Source organism: Arachis ipaensis, chromosome B6 (assembly GCF_059453495.1).
Source record: "Arachis ipaensis isolate K30076 ecotype BB chromosome B6, ASM5945349v1, whole genome shotgun sequence".
NCBI classification, from domain to species: Eukaryota; Viridiplantae; Streptophyta; class Magnoliopsida; order Fabales; family Fabaceae; genus Arachis; species Arachis ipaensis.
In genome coordinates this window covers 38209627-38222667 of record NC_142441.1, presented here as the reverse complement: position 1 = coordinate 38222667, position 13041 = coordinate 38209627, and the positions used below count along the sequence as shown (strand labels likewise).

Genomic DNA, 13041 nt, shown 5'->3' with positions numbered 1-13041 from the left:
CAAATAGCAAAGAATGCTACTTTGTTCCTTCTGTTTTTTTATTATTTGTTCCATAGCTTCTTGCATCTTGGTAACTGATGTTTCAAGATACTCCCAGTATTCAGATTGAGGGATTTCTGGGAGAAATTCCTGTGTTTTCTTCTTGATGGGGTCATCTTGTGCTTGTTGTTTTTCCATTGATGCTTTGGTGATTGGTCGCTCAATTGAGATATACTCAGTTATTCCTATCCTTACTCCAGCATCCTTGCAGAGCATAGAAATCAAGCTTGGATAAACCAACCTGGCATCTTTAGAATTTTTATTTGCAATTTTGTAAAATTCAGTTGAAATCAGTTGATGAACTTCCACTTCTTTTCCCATCATGATGCAATGGATCATCACTGCTCTTCTAATAGTGACTTTAGAACGGTTGCTAGTGGGCAGCAGAGAATGCCCAATGAAATGAAGCCATCCTTTGGCAACTAGTTTGAGATCTTCTCTTTTGAGTTGATTAGGAACACCCTTCGTGCTGGTGGTCCACCTAGCTCCAGGGACGCATATGTCCTCTAGAATCTTATTGATGAGCGGATAATTTATACGCTTTTTGACATTGTTTTTAGTATGTTTTTAGTAGGATCTAGTTACTTTTAGGGATGTTTTCATTAGTTTTTATGTTAAATTCACATTTCTGGACTTTACTATGAGTTTGTGTATTTTTCTGTGATTTCAGGTATTTTCTAGCTGAAATTGAAGGACTTGAGCAGAAATCAGATTCAGAGGTTGAAGAAGGACTGCTGATGCTGTTGGATTCTGACCTCCCTGCACTCAAAGTGAATTTTCTGGAGCTACAGAACTCGAAATGGCGCGCTTCCAATTGCGTTAGAAAGTAGACATCCAGGGCTTTCCAGCAATATATAATAGTTCATACTTTGGCCAAGAATAGATGACGTAAACTGGCGTTCAATGCCAGCTTTCTGCCCAAATCTGGCGTCCAGCGCCAGAAAAGGAGCCAAAACCAGAGTTGAACGCCCAAACTGGCACAAAAGCTGGCGTTCAACTCCAAGAAGGACCTCTACACGTGCAACACTCAAGCTCAGCCCAAACACACACCAAGTGGGCCCCGGAAGTGGATTTATGCATCAATTACTTACTTCTGTAAACCCTAGTAGCTAGTTTATTATAAATAGGACCTTTTACTATTGTATTTGACATCCTGGATTGTATTTTGATCCTGTGATCACGTTTTGGGGGCTGGCCATCTCGGCCATGCCTGGACCTTCACTTATGTATTTTCATACGGTAGAGTTTCTACACTCCATAGATTAAGGTGTGGAGCTCTGCTGTTCCTCAAAGATTAATGCAAAGTCCTACTGTTTTCTATTCAATTCATCTTATTTCGCTTCTAAGATATCCATTCGTACCCAAGAACGTGATGAAGGTGATGATTATGTGTGACGCTCATCACCATTCTCCCCTATGAATACGTGCCTGACAAACGCTTCCGTTCTACATGAAATAAGCTAGAATGAATATCTCTTAGATCTCCTAACCAGAATCTTCGTGGCGTAAGCTAGAATGATGGCGGCATTCAAGAGAATCCGGAAAGTCTAAACCTTGTCTGTGGTATTCCGAGTAGGATTCAATGAATGAATGACTGTGACGAGCTCCAAACTCGCGATTGCAGGGCGTTAGTGACAGACGCAAAAGGATAGTAAATCCTATTCCAGCATGATCGAGAACCGACAGATGAATAGCCGTGCCGTGACAGGGTGCGTTGACCATTTTTACTGAGAGGATAAGATGAAGCCATTGACAAGGGTGATGCCTCCAGACGATTAGCCGTGCCGTGACAGGGCATTGGATCATTTTCCCGAGAGATGACCGAAAGTAGCCATTGACAGTGGTGATGTATCACATAAAGCCAGCCATGGAAAGGAGTAAGACTGATTGGATGAAGATAGCAGGAAAGCAGAGGTTCAGAGGTACGAAAGCATCTCCATTCGCTTATCTGAAATTCTCACCAATGAATTACATAAGTATTTCTATCCCTATTCTATTAATTATTATTCGAAAACACCATTATCAATTTATATCTGCCTAACTGAGATTTGCAAGGTGACCATAGCTTGCTTCATACCAACAATCTCCGTGGGATTCAACCGTTACTCACGTAAGGAATTACTTGGACGACCTAGTGCACTTGCTGGTTAGTTACACGGAGTTGTGAACCATGGTCTTGGCATACCAAGTTTTTGGCACCATTTCCAGGGAAAGAAAGAGCAATGAATTTTACATAATTAAAGTGTAATCACGATTCCGCGTACCAAGTTTTTGGCGCCGTTGCCGGGGATTGTTCGAGTTTTCGGCAAGCTTTTGGTCCGGTAACATCAGTGCCAAGTTTGATCCGGCAACAGCACCAAGTTTTTGGCGCCGTTGCCGGGGATTGTTCGAGTTTGGACAACTGACGGTTCATCTTGTTGCTCAGATTAGGTAATTTTCTTTTTGTTTTCTTTTCAAAAATTTTTCAAAAATATTTCAAAAATTTTTCTTTTGTTTTCGAAAAAATATAAAAATGTTTTCAAAAATTTTATTCAAAATTTTTAAGAATGAATTCTAGTGTTTCATGAAGCATGTTGAAGCCTGGCTGGCTGTAAAGCCATGTCTAATTCCTTTGGAAATGAGTATGTCAGGCGCGTCATGTCTGAATTACATGCTGAAGCTTGGCTGGCCATTGGCCATGTCTAGTGTTTTGGACCGGAGCTTTCATTGAAAGCTTGGCTGGCCATTGGCCATGTCTAGTGTTTTGGACCGGAGCTTTCATTGAAAGCTTGGCTGGCTAGTGAGCCATGTCTAATTCCTGGACTGAAGCTTTAGACTAGGAATGCAAGATTCCTGGAATTCATGTTAAAAATTTTGGAATCCTTATTTTTTCTTTTTCATATAATTTTCGAAAAAAAAAATCCAAAAAAAATTAGAAAATCATAAAAATCAAAAATATTTTGTGTTTCTTGTTTGAGTCATGTGTCATGTTATAAGTTTGGTGTCAATTGCATATGCATCTTGCATTTTTCGAAAATTTCATGCATTCATAGTGTTCTTCATGATCTTCAAGTTGTTCTTGGTAAGTCTTCTTGTTTGATCTTGATGATTTTTTGTTTTGTGTCTTTTATTATTTTTCATATGCATTCTTGAATTCTTAGTGTCTAAGCATTAAAGAATTCTAAGTTTGGTGTCTTGCATGTTTTCTTTGCATTAAAAATTTTTCAAAATTGTGTCTATGATGTTCATCTTGACATTCATAGTGTTCTTAGTGTTCATCTTGACATTCATAGCATTCTTGCATGCATCACATGTTTTGATCTAAAAATTTCATGCATTGCATCTTTTTAGTATTTTTCTCTCTCATCATAAAAATTCAAAAATCAAAAAATATCTTTCCCATTTTTTCTCATCAAATTCGAAAATTTGGATTGACTTTTTCAAAAATTTTTAAAATCAAGTTGTTTCTTATGAGTCAAATCAAATTTTTAATTTGAAAATCTTATCTTTTTCAAAATCTTTTTCAAAAATCAAATCTTTTTCAAAATTCTTAGTTATTTTCGAAAATTCCAAAAATATTTTTCAAAAATCTTTTTCTTATTTTTATATCAAATTTTCGAAAATAACATAATCAATTAATATTTTGATTCAAAAATTTGAAGTTTGTTACTTGCTTGTTAAGAAAGATTCAAACTTTAAGTTCTAGAATCATATCTTGTGATTTCTTATGAATCAAGTCATTAATTGAGATTTTAAAAATCAAATCTTTTTCAAAACTAATTTCTAAAATATCTTCTTATCTTACCTTTTTCAAAAAGTTGGTTTCAAAATATCTTTTCTAACCTCCTAACTTCTTATCTTTTCAAAAATTTATTTCAATTAACTAACTAACTTTTTGTTTGTTTCTTAACTTTTTCAAAACTACCTAACTAACTCTCTCTCTAATTTTCGAAAATATCTTCCCTCTTTTTCAAAAATTTCTTTTTAATTAACTAATTATTCTTATTTTTATTTTTGATTTTAAAAATTTTCAAAAAATACTAACATTTTTCAAAAACCATTTTCGAAAATCACTAACTCTTTTTCAAAAATATTTTTCGAAAATTCTCCCTCTCTCATCTCATTCTATTTATTTATTCATCTACTAATATGTCATCTCACATCTCTACCCTCCTCACAGTTGTGTTTCTTCCATTCCATTACATTCTTTATCTCCCTCTTTTCTTTCACTCACAAAGGAATCCCTATACTGTGGTATAGAGGATCTCTATTATTATTATTTTTTTTTGTGCCCTCTTCTTTGTCATATGAGCAGGAGCAAGGACAAGAATATTCTTGTTGAAGCAGATCCAGAACCTGAAAGGACTCTGAAGAGAAAATTAAGAGAAGCTAAATTACAATAATCCAGAGATAACCTTTCAGAAATTTTCGAACAGGAAGAGGAGATGGCAGCCGAAAATAATAATAATGTAAGGAAGATGCTTGGTGACTTTACTGCACCTAATTCCAATTTACATGGAAGAAGCATCTCCATTCCTGCCATTGGAGCAAACAACTTTGAGCTGAAACCTCAATTAGTTTCTCTGATGCAGCAGAACTGCAAGTTTCATGGACTTCCATCTGAAGATCCTTTTCAATTCTTAACTGAATTCTTGCAGATATGTGATACTGTTAAGACTAATGGAGTAGATCCTGAAGTCTACAGGCTCATGCTTTTCCCTTTTGCTGTAAGAGACAAAGCTAGATTATGGTTGGATTCTCAACCCAAAGACAGCCTGAACTCTTGGGATAAGCTGGTCACGGCTTTCTTAGCCAAGTACTTTCCTCCTCAAAAGCTGAGCAAGCTTAGAGCTGATGTTCAAACCTTCAGACAGAAAGAAGGTGAATCCCTCTATGAAGCTTGGGAAAGATACAAACAGTTGACCAAAAAGTGTCCTTCTGACATGCTTTCAGAATGGACCATCCTGGATATATTCTATGATGGTTTATCTGAGCTATCAAAGATGTCACTGGACACTTCTGCAGGTGGATCCATTCACCTAAAGAAAACGCCTGCAGAAGCTCAAGAACTCATTGACATGGTTGCTAATAACCAGTTCATGTACACTTCTGAAAGGAATCCTGTGAGTAATGGGACGCCTATGAAGAAGGGAGTTCTTGAAGTTGATACTCTGAATGCCATATTGGCTCAGAATAAAATATTGACTCAGCAAGTCAATATGATCTCTCAGAGTCTGCATGGAATGCAAGCTGCATCCAACAGTACTCAAGAGGCTTCTCATGAAGAAGAAGCTTATGATCCTGAGAACCCTGCAATAGCAGAGGTGAATTACTTAGGTGAACCTTATGGAAACACCTATAACTCATCATGGAGAAATCATCCAAATTTCTCATGGAAGGATCAAAAGCCTCAACAAGGCTTTAATAATGGTGGAAGAAACAGGTTTAGCAACAGCAAGCCTTTTCCATCATCCACTCAGCAACAGACAGAGAACTCTGAACAAAATACTTCTAATCTGGCAAACTTAGTCTCTGATCTGTCTAAGGCCACTGTAAGTTTTATGAATGAAACAAGATCTTCCATTAGAAATTTGGAAGCACAATTGGGCCAGCTGAGTAAAAGGATCACTGAAATCCCTCCCAGTACTCTCCCAAGCAATACAGAAAAGAACCCAAAAGGAGAGTACAAGGCCATTGACATAAGCACCATGGCCGAACCTACAAGGGGAGTGGAGGACGTGAATCCCAAGGAGGAAGACCTCCTGGGACGTCCAGTGATCAATATGGAGCTTCCCTCTGAGGAACAAAAGGACTCTGAGGCTCATCTAGAGACCATAGAGATTTCATTGAACCTCCTTATGCCCTTCATGAGCTCTGATGAGTATTCCTCTTCTGAAGAGAATGAGGATGTTACTGAAGAGCAAACTGCCAAGTTTCTTGGTGCAATCATGAAGCTGAATGCCAAATTATTTGGCATTGATACTTGGGAAGTTGAACCTCCCTTGTTCATCAATGAACTAAGTGATCTGGATCAACTGACATTGCCTCAGAAGAGACAGGATCCTGGAAAGTTCATAATACCCTGTACCATAGGCACCATGATCTTTAAGGCTCTGTGTGACCTTGGTTCAGGAATAAACCTCATGCCCCTCTCTGTAATAGAGAAACTGGGAATCTACGGGGTGCAAGCTGCTAAAATCTCATTAGAGATGGCAGACAGTTCAAGAAAACAGGCTTATGGACAAGTAGAGGACGTGTTAGTAAAGGTTGAAGGCCTTTACATCCCTGCTGATTTCATAGTCCTGGATACTGGAAAGGAAGAGGATGAATCCATCATCCTAGGAAGACCTTTCCTGGCCACAGCAAGAGCTGTGATTGATGTTGACAGAGGTGAAATAGTCCTTCAATGGAATGAGGACTCCCTTGTGTTTAAAACTCAAGGATCTCCCTCTGCAACCATGGAGAGGAAACATGAAAAGCTCCTCTCAAAGCAGAGTCAACCCAAGCCCCCACAGTCAAACTCTAAGTTTGGTGTTGGGAGGCCACAACCAAACTCTAAGTTTGGTGTTGGAGAGTTTCAACAATGCTCTGAACATCTGTGAGGCTCCATGAGAACCCACTGTCAAGCTATTGACATTAAAGAAGCGCTTGTTGGGAGGCAACCCAATTTTTATTTATCTAACTATATTTCTCTTAGTTATATGTCTTTGTAGGTTCATGATCATGTGGAGTCACAAAATAAATATAAAAATTGAAAACGGAATCAAAAACAGCAGAAGAAAAATCACACCCTGGAGGAGCATCTGTCTGGTGTTCAGCGCCAGAACAGAGCATGGTTCTGGCGCTGAACGCCCAAAATGGGCAGCTTCTGGGCGCTGAACGCCAGAACAGGCATGGTTTTGGCGTTCAACGCCAGAAATGGCACACAAATGGGCGTTGAACGCCCAAAATGGCCACCAACCTGGCGCTGAACGCCCAGAGTTGTGTGCAAAGGCATTTTTACATGCCTAATGGGTGCAGGGATGTAAATCCTTGAACACCTCAGAATCTGTGGACCCCACAGGATCCACTCAGGACCTGTGGACCCCACAGGATCCCCACCTACCTCCACTCACTTCTTCTCACCACTCTCTTTCACACAACCCCATAAACACTCTTCCCCAAAAACCCTTCACCAATCACCTCAAATTCTCTTCCCCATCACCTCTTCACCACTCACATCCATCCACTCTTCCCCATAAACCTACCTCATAAACTCCACCTACCTTCAAAATTCAAAACCAATTTCCCACCCAAACCCACCCATATGGCCGAACCTTAACCCCCCTCCCTTCCCTATATAAAGCCCTCCACTCTGCATCAAATTCACACAACACACCCCTCTACACCCTTCTTGACCGAAAACACTTACCACTCTCCCTCTCCTCCATTTCTTCTTCTTCTTCATCTATTCTTTCTTTTATTGCTCGAGGGCGAGCAAAATTCTAAGTTTAGTGTGGTAAAAGCATAAGCTTTTTGTTTTTCCATTACCATTGATGGCACCTAAGATCGGAGAATCCTCTAGAAAGGGGAAAGGGAAGACAAAAGCTTCCACATCCGAGTCATGGGAGATGGAAAGGTTCATCTCCAAAGCCCATCAAGACCACTTCTATGATGTTGTGGCCAAGAAGAAGGTGATCCCTGAGGTCCCTTTCAAACTCAAAAGAAATGAGTATCCGGAGATCCGACATGAAATTCAAAGAAGAGGTTGGGAAGTTCTAACAAATCCCATCCAACAAGTCGGCATCCTAATGGTTCAAGAGTTCTATGCTAATGCATGGATCACCAAGAACCATGATCAAAGTAAGAACCCGGATCCAAAGAACTATGTTACAATGGTTCGGGGGAAATACTTAGATTTTAGTCCGGAGAATGTGAGGTTGGCGTTCAACTTGCCAAACATGGAAGAGAACGCACGCCCCTACACAAGGAGAGTCAACTTTGATCAAAGGTTGGACCAAGTCCTTATGGACATATGTGTAGAAGGAGCTCAATGGAAGATTGACTCCAAAGGCAAGCCGGTTTAACTAAGAAGATTGGACCTCAAGCCTATAGCTAGAGGATGGTTGGAGTTCATTCAATGCTCAATCATTCCCACTAGCAACCAGTCTGAAGTTACTATAGACCGGGCCATCATGATCTATAGTATCATGATTGGAGAAGAGGTGGAAGTTCATGAGATTATACCTCAAGAACTCTACAAGGTGGCTAACAAGTCCTCCACTATGGCAAGGTTAGCCTTTCCTCACCTCATTTGCCACCTATGCAATTCGGCTGGGATTGACATAGAGGGAGATATCCTCATTAAAGAGGACAAGCTCATCACTAAGAAAAAGATGGAGCAAGCAAGAGAGCCCAGTCATGGAGCTCAAGAGGCGCAAGAAGCTCATTTCCATGAGATCCCGGAGATGCCTCAAATGCACTTTCCTCCACAAAATTATTGGGAGCAAATCAACACCTCCCTAGGAGAATTGAGTTCCAATATGGGACAACTAAGGGTGGAACATCAAGAGCACTCCATCATGCTTCATGAAATAAGAGAAGATCAAAAAGCAATGAGGGAAGAGCAACAAAGACAAGGAAGAGACATAGAAGAGCTCAAGGACATCATTGGTTCCTCAAGAAGGAAACGCCACCATCACTAAGGTGGATTCATTCCTTGTTCTTACTTTCTCTGTTTTTCATTTTCTATGATATGTGCTTATCTATGTTTGTGTCTTCATTACATGATCATTAGTAGTAGTAACTTTGTCTTAAAGTTATAAATGTCCTATGAATCCATCACCTCTCTTAAATGAAAAATGTTTTAATTCAAAAGAACAAGAAGTACATGAGTTTCGAATTTATCCTTGAACTTAGCTTAATTATATTGATGTGGTGACAATGCTTCTTGTTTTCTGAATGAATGCTTGAACAGTGCATATGTCTTTTGAAGTTGTTGTTTAAGAATGATAAAAATGTTGGCTCTTGAAAGAATGATGACTAGGAGACATGTTATTTGATAATCTGAAAAATCATAAAAATGATTCTTGAAGCAAGAAAAAGCAGCAAAGAACAAAGCTTGCAGAAAAAAAAATAGAAAGAAAAAGAAAAAGCAAGCAGAAAAAGCCAATAACCCTTAAAACCAAAAGGCAAGGCAAATAAAAAGGATCCCAAGGCTTTGAGCATCAGTGGATAGGAGGGCCTAAAGGAATAAAATCCTGGTCTAAGCGGCTAAACCAAGTTGTCCCTAACCATGTGCTTGTGGCGTGTAGGTGTCAAGTGAAAACTTGAGACTGAGCGGTTAAAGTCAAGGTCCAAAGCAAAAACAAAGAGTGTGCTTAAGAACCCTGGACACCTCTAATTGGGGACTTTAGCAAAGCTGAGTCACAATCTGAAAAGGTTCACCCAATTATGTGTCTGTGGCATTTATGTATCCGGTGGTAATATTGGAAAACAAAGTGCTTAGGGCCACGGCCAAGACTCATAAAGAAGCTGTGTTCAAGAATCATCATACTGAACTAGGAGAGTCAATAACACTATTCGAAATCTGAAGTTCCTATAGATGCCAATCATTCTGAATCTCAATGGATAAAGTGAGATGCCAAAACTATTCAAGAGGCAAAAAGCTATAAGTCCCGCTCATATGATTGAAGCTCTGTTTCATTGATAGTTTGGAATTTGTAGTATATTCTCTTCTTTTTATCCTATTTGATTTTCAGTTGCTTGGGGACAAGCAACAATTTAAGTTTGGTGTTGTGATGAGCGGATAATTTATACGCTTTTTGACATTATTTTTAGTATGTTTTTAGTAGGATCTAGTTACTTTTAGGGATGTTTTCATTAGTTTTTATGTTAAATTCACATTTCTGGACTTTACTATGAGTTTGTGTGTTTTTCTCTGATTTCAGGTATTTTCTGGCTGAAATTGAAGGACTTGAGCAGAAATCAGATTCAGAGGTTGAAGAAGGACTGCTGATGTTGTTGGATTCTGACCTCCCTGCACTCAAAGTGGATTTTCTGGAGCTACAGAACTCGAAATGGTGCGCTTCCAATTGCGTTGGAAAGTAGACATCCAGGGCTTTCCAGAAATATATAATAGTCCATACTTTAGCCAAGAATATACGATGTAAACTGGTGTTCAATGCCAGCTTTCTGCCTAAATCTGGCGTCCAGCGCCAGAAAAGGAGCCAAAACCAGAGTTGAACGCCCAAACTGGCACAAAAGTTGGCGTTCAACTCCAAGAAGGACCTCTACACGTGCAACACTCAAGCTCAGCCCAAACACACACCAAGTGGGCCCCGGAAGTGGATTTATGCATCAATTACTTACTTCTGTAAACCCTAGTAGCTAGTTTATTATAAATAGGACCTTTTACTATTGTATTTGACATCCTGGATTGTATTTTGATCTTGTGATCACGTTTTGGGGGCTGGCCATCTCGGCCATGCCTGGACCTTCACTTATGTATTTTCATACGGTAGAGTTTCTACACTCCATAGATTAAGGTGTGGAGCTCTGCTGTTCCTCAAAGATTAATGCAAAGTCCTACTGTTTTCTTTTCAATTCATCTTATTTCGCTTCTAAGATATCCATTCGTACCCAAGAACGTGATGAAGGTGATGATTATGTGTGACGCTCATCACCATTCTCCCCTATGAACACGTGCCTGACAAACGCTTCCGTTCTACATGAAATAAGCTAGAATGAATATCTCTTAGATCTCCTAACCAGAATCTTCGTGGCGTAAGCTAGAATGATGGCGGCATTCAAGAGAATCCGGAATGTCTAAACCTTGTCTGTGGTATTCCGAGTAGGATTCAATGAATGAATGACTGTGACGAGCTCCAAACTCGCGATTGCGGGGCATTAGTGACAGACGCAAAAGGATAGTAAATCCTATTCCAGCATGATCGAGAACCAACAGATGAATAGCCGTGCCGTGACAAGGTGTGTTGACCATTTTCACTGAGAGGATAAGATGAAGCCATTGACAAGGGTGATGCCTCCAGACGATTAGCCGTGCCGTGACAGGGCATTGGATCATTTTCCCGAGAGATGGCCGAAAGTAGCCATTGACAGTGGTGATGTATCACATAAAGCCAGCCATGGAAAGGAGTAAGACTGATTAGATGAAGATAGCAGGAAAGCAGAGGTTCAGAGGAACGAAAGCATATCCATTCGCTTATCTGAAATTCTCACCAATGAATTACATAAGTATTTCTATCCCTATTCTATTAATTATTATTCGAAAACACCATTATCAATTTATATCTGCCTAACTGAGATTTGCAAGGTGACCATAGCTTGCTTCATACCAACAATCTCCGTGGGATTCGACCCTTACTCACGTAAGGTATTACTTGGACGACCCAGTGCACTTGCTGGTTAGTTACACGGAGTTGTGAACCATGGTCTTGGCATACCAAGTTTTTGGCACCATTTCCAGGGAAAGAAAGAGCAATGAATTTTACATAATTAAAGTGTAATCACGATTCCGCGTACCACTTATCCAGGCCCTTGTCTGTTCTCATCATTCTCCTATTGAAGGAGTCTGGATCATCTTTCAGCTGAGCTAGCTTTAAGATCTCCCTGATCTTGTCAGGGTGGGTATGAACAATCTTTCCTCTGACCACGGTCCGATAGTCATAGATAGCAGATACAGATAGTCTTTGCCTGTCTGTATGCCACATATTAGCATAGAACTCCTGGACCATATTCCTTCCCACTTTTGTTTCAGGATTGGCTAGGATCTCCCAGTTCCTGATTCGAATTTGCTCCTGGATCTCCGGATATTCGTCTTCTTTCAGATCGAGTCTGACTTCCGGGATCACTGATCTTAGACCCATTATTTTGTAATAATGGTCTGAATGTTCTTTAGTTAAGAACTTCCCTTGATTCCAAAGTGGTTTTGGAACACTCTCTTTCTTGCCTCTTGGAGTGGGTTGTTTTCCTTTAGGAGCCATGATCTTAGTGATCACGGATGAGCACACCAAACTTAGAGGTTTGCTTGTCCTCAAGCAAAAAGAAAAGAAAGGAGAGGGGGAGAAGGAGAGCTAGGTGCAATGGTGGATGGGAGGGGAGGGAGGCCGAACCCATATTTAAAGGGAGAGGGGGGTGGGTTTTCGAAAAATAGGGAGAAAGATGAGATAGAAGATATGATTTTTAGAAAAAAAATATGATAAGAAAAGATATGATTTAAAATTGAAAAGATATGAAAGATATCTGAAGAAGATAGATTTGGGATTTTGAAAAAGATAGTATGGATATTTGAAAAAGATATTGCTTAGTTGAAAAGATTTTTGAATGAAAAGAGAGAGATTTGTTTTGAAAATTTTGAAAAAGAGTTAGTTGGATTGAAAAAAGGATTTGTGCTTATGGATTAAGATACATTTAATATTTTTAAAGAAGGGTTTTTAGAAATTAGGGATTTTAGAAATCAGGGTTCTTAATATGTTTATGCAAGAAATCATGAATTGGAACATGAAAATTAGGATTAAAATGAAAAATATGAAAAAAAAATGAATTCACCTCCTCCCCACCATCCTGGCGTTTGAACGCCCAAACGCTGCATGTTTTGGGCGTTCAACGCCCAAATGCTACTTCTCCTGGGCGTTCAACGCCCAGCTGCTGCTTATTTCTGGCGTTGAACGCCAGGAAGTCCTTTGTTACTGGGCGTTTTTCTGAACGCCCAGAACGCTGTAAATCTGGCGTTAAACACCCAGAAAGAGCTTCTTTCTGGCGTTCAACGCCCAGATGGCTATCCTTACTGGCGTTCAACGCCCAGTGGATGCTTCTGTTGGGCGTTGAACGCCCAAAACAGACTTTTACTGGCGTTTTCTTGCCAGTAAGCTCTTTTTCTCTGTTTTGCGTGCAGAATCCTTCTGTAACCCTATGAACTTATACAATTGACTCTTTATCTTAGGATCAATGAACTTTATATAAACAAATAAAATCAAGAATAGGGCAAAATGCTTAGAGGAAGTGATGCCCCATGGCTGGGTT

At 39.6% G+C, this 13041-nt stretch overlaps 1 non-coding gene across 1 annotated transcript; it reads right to left on the bottom strand.

Moving 5' to 3' along the window:
- Positions 1–4859: 4859 nt before the first annotated feature.
- LOC148555191 (small nucleolar RNA R71) lies at positions 4860–4967 on the bottom strand. The gene has a single exon (XR_015887281.1). It is a non-coding gene; the product is annotated as a small nucleolar RNA R71 (small nucleolar RNA).
- Positions 4968–13041: the final 8074 nt, after the last annotated feature.